Source organism: Poromitra crassiceps (genome assembly GCF_964638095.1).
Source record: "Poromitra crassiceps genome assembly, chromosome: 3".
In the NCBI taxonomy this organism is placed as follows: Eukaryota; Metazoa; Chordata; class Actinopteri; order Beryciformes; family Melamphaidae; genus Poromitra; species Poromitra crassiceps.
Window position 1 is genome coordinate 48000069 of NC_139625.1, and position 6278 is coordinate 48006346.

Here is a 6278-nt window from a genome sequence, read left to right on the forward strand (position 1 = left end):
TTACCTATGTGCTTCTCGGATGGTTCGATTTTCCGAGTTGGCCAGTCGTTCTTCCGACGTGCAGGTGTTCATGTGTCAGAATGATCAGAATATGGAAACCATAGCAACCAGCGCCAAAACATGGATGCTACGAAGATGTGTGGTCTGTAATCCCCAGAGTGTTTAAAGAGAGCGTTAATAGCGGTTTCGTGCATATGTAATGTCAAGTCGGCAACTTGTGCACCAAAATGTTCACAGAGTTGCTGACTTGTTCCGACTTGAGCAGCCGTTCATGTGAATTTTCCCTCTTGGAATCTCGTTTTTCCGATGACGCAGACACCACATGAACGCACTATTAATGGCACCATTACAGCTATTAGCTCCATAACGTTAGTATACATTACCATGCATTAATGTGAACGAACTGGGAAACAGATTTAAAAAATAAGACGAAAAAAGCATCTTGACTCGTAATAGTTGAGATAATATACTTTCAATCACTCAGTGGTGGTGGTTTGAGTCTTTTATTCAGCAAGCTGTGACCTATTCGTAGTAGCCTAGCCAGAGATATTTCAGTAGTGCCCTAGCATCCAGTGTGCGGTCTACCAATCACAGACGAGACGATCATACAGCGAGCTCCACCAATTAAAGATGTCAATATATCACTTTTTTTTGGTAGTGTAGTAGCCTACTTCTCCATGACATCGAATAAAAAATGTTTAAAAATAAACAAGGATGATATACAACTAGCATGCCCACGGTAATAGAGAAAATTTAAGTTCCATTGGCCGTATTTCTTTCATAAGACAAACTTCCTGGCTTCATTATTATTTTGATCTCAAATGGTTTTATCTCAAAGCTGCCCACCTTCACACTCTTGGCAATAGAGGTGTTGCTTATGCAGGAGAAGAATGATGATTAAATTCCATTCTACAACAGTAAGTCTTGGGTGGTTATGACATTAGGGATTACACCGGAAGAAGCACCCCTATTTCATGTACTGCAAGGCATCATGGCAGCTAGGAATCAATGACCATCATCAATGACCGGTGATGATGTCACCAGATGTCCCCAGATGAAGTCACCATTGCTCGAGTGACATCACTGATTACATCACAATTGCTCGTGTAGCATCACAGATAACATCACCATGACAATGATGATGTCATTGTCATTGTGACATCATCAGTGATGTCATAAATCCTTCCCTGCAGAGACCATAAGTAGGACTGGTGCAACTCAAGCAACTCGAGATCTTGACATAACAATTGCATAATCCAATGAACCAGAACCAGAAGCATTGTTAAGTTGTGTTTCTTCACATATCACCCCTTAGCCAAGTCGTGGTACGACCTAGAACATCTTCTGAAGCCTGGAAATAAATAGTACAAGACTAACCATGTCCATAAATAATGACCATGGTTTGCCGTTTTTACCTGGATACACTTCCCGAGATGTAACAAAGTCAGGCTTCCATCGGTCCCAGACGCTGTCCTTTATGAATGGCTGTGCCCTGCCCCATCGGCCCACTGTGGGCATCGGACAGACTCCTCTCCTGTCAGAGCATCTGACCGAGCTGGAGATTAATGACTTGTCCACTCAGACACCAGACATCATCTGTCGCTCCTCCGGCCACAGCAAAGCCCTAGACTTCATCCCTGCTCATGTGGCCTATGACAAGAAGGTGCTCCGTTTCTATGCATACTTCAAAGAGCACGTGCAGTATAGGCCCGACGAGGAGTACCGTGTGCGTCCAGTGCTTGTTCACTACTTCCTGGTAGATGACACCATGAACATTGTGGAGCCTGTGGTGGAGAACTCTGGGATGCCGCAGGGCAAGCTGCTCAAACGCCAGCGCCTGCCCAAGAACAAGGACGGGGAGCACTACCACTGGAAGCACCTCAACCTGGGCATGGACTTGCTGGTGTATGGGATCATGTATCGCCTCACACACTGCGATGCATACACACAGGGCTTCTTGGAAAATAAAGGTATTCATGTTAATGAACCAGAGCCAATGGCTGTGGACCCTTACATCACACATCGCAACAAACCTCAGCCTTCCTACATCATGCCCACTTACTTTGATAACCTACACCAGTTCCGCACCATGGACCGCAAGGTGCTGCGTTTCTTTGCACTGTGGGACAATGCAGACTCTGTGCACAAGGACACCAGGACTGTAACCATCCTTTATTACCTGGTGGACGACACTGTGGAGATCAGAGAGGTCCATGAAGCCAATAGTGGCCGAGACCCCTACCCTATCGTGATGCGCAGACAGAGGATGGCCAAGAAAATCAAGCAGAACTCCAGGCCCTTCCCTAGCTGTGTGCTGGAGGTCTCGCCGCAGGAAGTGGATGAGTATTATTCCCCCAAGGACTTTCAGGTGGGCGAGGCGATGGAGCTGATGAGCCGTCGCCTCCTGCTGTGTGACTGCGATGGCTTCACCAAAAGCTACTTCCAAAAGCACCACCCAGAGGTGGAGATGAAGCCCAGGGAGGGGCAAAAGAAGGCTGACACGTTTCGTGACCGGAAGCAGGAGGTTCCTCCCTACAATGGTTGGGGTTCTCTGGAAGACTCCCTCCAAAACTGCTTGTCTCTATTCCCTTTGCCTCCCAAGAAGGAAATTGTCAAGATGCTGGAGAATGACCGCAAAGTGTTGCGCTACACTGCCAAGCTGGACTCCCAGAATCCCTATCACGAGGGCCGTCATTTCACGCTCTCCTACTTCCTGGCCGACGACACGATCAGTATTTTTGAAAAGACCATCCGTAACTCTGGCGTCCAGGGTGGCAAGTTCCTGGAAAAGACACGCATCCACAAGCCGGGCTCTGCTGTAGAACATCCCGAGTTCTACTCACCCGCTGACTTGGCTATTGGAGCCACTGTGGAGGTTTTCAGCCACCGCTTTGTGCTGACTGATGCTGACCAATATGTGCTGCAGTACCTGGAGTCCATCTCAGATCAGATCCCCTCTCACACTCTGGAGTCTTTGCGTCAGAAGCTGTGCATAGATCCACACCAAGGAGGAGCAGCAAATAACCAGCCATTTCACCAGAAACGGTGATAATGAAGCAGTGGAGCCCCTCTTCATGATGTCAAGGCTGGATATGTTTGGATATTGCCCCCCTAGTGTTCCCTCCGCAACAATATTAATGAATTAAAGCCTAGTCGGTATGTTTCCCATAACACCCCCCACACACACTGGCGGTATAAATAGGACCAGTAGATGGTGGGAAGGACAGAAGCTGATAATTACTCTGCCCTTGGGTCTTGGAGATGTCAGTGTTCACTCAGTGCACTTGGACATGGTCGAGATTACATTCCAAACTTGTCCTGAAGACACGGACACACCACACGCTTGTCCATACACTGACTGACTGATTATCTGCAGAGACTGAATTTCACCGCGCCACTCAGCATGTGTGTGTGTCGCCGCCGACACGTGCGTGCGGTGTGCGGTGTTTGTGACAATAAAGACGGGCTTGTCCGTCCCTGTTTTGTTTGTTTCGTATTTCATTGTAAAAATGTGAAACTTCCTATATAAAATCAAGGTTAAAAACATTTGCGTGATTCGCTTTGCGCGCTCAATAGGATATATCAGCGTGATGTCACTGCCACCCAAAAATGTGTAACCCCACGGCAGTTAACTAGTATGAGTTGTGCCAAACAAACGTTAATTCTCAAAAAGTATACATCACATTGCTTATATTTTGACATTCTGATTGAGAACAGAATTAGCTCAAGAGTTTGATGTATAATATATGCACGTCGTGTTAAAGTTGTGTGAACTGTTGCAGTTTTTAAATTGTAAACACGGTCAGCCGGCTAGAGTCAGACGCTCAAACTCAGGCTCCATAGGGTTCCATTGCCGTTGCCACCCCGTGACACGGTTTGTTTACCAAAATGCTGCTCAACTGATCCCTCATATTCTAGTTTCATAGAATTCAATACAGTATGTGGAATCAAAGGAATGGGGGGGACAAATCGCTGTTACTGCAGTCTCTCGTCTCCTTTTACGAAAATGTGTTATGTCATCATGAGTGATGCCATCAGTGATATCATCAGTGATGTCACTGGCGCGGACGTCCACTCCACCGGAAACCCCCGAAATATCAGCCGTCTGTCCCAGAGTCGTATTAGTCATCAGACTGATAGACTTTGGGAGACTTTGGGCACCCAGAGTCTATCAGTCTGACACTCAACACTAATGAAGTTGATTTCAGGTCAGTCAGTTAGTTAGTGTCATCTATGGTCTCCTGATTCTACATGTAAATATAGCTGAATCACTTGGTTTGACCAAGTAAAACTATTTTTTATAAACATTTTACGAAATCTCTATGGAAAAATAAATGGCGGATGAAATCCCTTGGTTCGTATGTCTACCTGGAAGAGGGCGTGACTTTGGCAATCTGACAAGATTCTGTGTGTTTGACATTTGAGGGGGATTACCAGAGAGTTATTGTCAAGTATGAGAGTTACAGGGTGATGAGAGGGCCCCGCTGAGGTGTTTCTGTTGCCAGGAGTATGGCCATGTTGCCGCAGTGTGTTAAAATGTGTGGGAGATGTGCATGGGAAGGACAACTGTGAGTTAGATAAGAAAGGAAAATGGAGTATTGTACACGGAAGCTGTAAAGAGATGGGAGAGAAATGATGAGCAGATGGTGAAAGGAACCGAAGCTAAATAAATAAATTATACAAAAATCATTTTTTTAAAACTGTGCTGTGGGATTAGAGGGTAAGTCAGAGATCAAGATGGTGCTGGATTCTGCCAGGATACGGTGACCAGATTTCTGAAATGAAGATTGGGGACATTTCCAGTTCGGCAGCCAATATAGCCTATCATTAAAATATCCAATATTATTATCTATGAAATAAAAAAGGGGGACAATTCCGGTTTCATGTATTTTGACCATGGTAACTATTGTAGCTACTGTAATAAACTAGCAAGCCGACTGATATCCCTCCAAAATACCACATTAAGACACAAAGACCTTGAGGAACACCATTTATGTCAGTGGGAACACCATTAGAAAACTTTACATTTGGAGATTTCTGTCACCTCCAAATGTAAATGTTCCCTGAATGCCTCGGCTCTCTAGTTTGTGGTTGTAAAGTTTCATGATATAAGCATCTTCACTCCCGTTGAGGATCTGAAAGAGAGTAATGTCAGATGAGGAGTAGAAAATCAGGGACATTTTCGGGGACAGCTCCAGGCGGGGAGAACTTTGGTTGGCCACTGAAGTGTATAAATACTTAGCACTGTGAATTTGTTACAACTAGGCATCTCGCGCACTACGCGTGCTCAATTCCTAGGCTCGCCCACTGCATGGGCTCGCTAGCTCGGGCTTGCAGTGGATAGGGGGTCCAGACGTGGTCCAGACCCGAGACTCAGAAGGAAGAATGACTGATGAGTCTCGCGTTGAGGCTATTGTCACTAAGTGCGCCCGGCTACTAACACGACTTTAGACCTGTTATGAATCAATGGGGGCTGTAATATTTGGGCTAAAACTGAAGCTCAGACAACCTCTTAAATTTATTTACAAAATTCACATCCGTGCTCACTGCTCACTGAGACGAGAAACTAAAGTGGACAAATCAGTCAGGATTCAGGAAGAGTGATGAATTTTGTTTTTATAAAGATCAGGTGAAGTTTTTGGCCTTTTTGGCTATGGTAATTAATTGTAGCTACTGCCGCAGTGGAAAAGAAGTCTGAGAAAATTTTCAATTTTGGATGCAGTAAAGAGGTTTCTGGGTGTTGTGGGGGTTTCTCGAAAAGGAGTAGGCCTACAGATCACGGACCTAAAATGTACAGAGCTATCCTACTGGTACAGATATAGGCCTATGTTAAGCTCCCTCAAACATCAGGAAAGTAGAGAGTTGTAGCAGAATGGGAAATGGGTGGGGTATTGGTATATAGATATATACAGTGTTGGGGAGTAGTGAACTACATGTAGCCTAGTTGAACTACGTAGTTGAACTACATTTTGCAGTAGCTTGTAGTTCAACTACATTCACATTTGTGTAGTGAGTCAAGTAGTTAAACTACTTTTTGGTAATTTTTGTATAGTTTAACTAGCCTACTTAAACTATAAACTACAATTTTGGGCAATACAATGAAAGGAATAGCCTACCTATATACAGATTTTATTTTACCATTACTGTTGAACCAGAGCCCCCTTTGACAGGACTTCCCCTTTTTCTTTCGCCCTGATCACTTTGAAGGCAGCATAAACCGTGAAGGCAGCCAGGATCCCATTAATGTTACTGTACTTCTTGACAAGACACAGCCTACG

The 6278-nt window shown here is 45.0% G+C and overlaps 1 pseudogene across 1 annotated transcript; it reads left to right on the forward strand.

The window, feature by feature from the left end:
- The first annotated feature begins 1378 nt into the window (after window positions 1-1378).
- On the forward strand, window positions 1379-3049 carry LOC310773124 (EF-hand domain-containing protein 1 pseudogene; annotated as a pseudogene). The gene has a single exon. The product of its transcript is annotated as an EF-hand domain-containing protein 1 pseudogene (transcript).
- Window positions 3050-6278: the final 3229 nt, after the last annotated feature.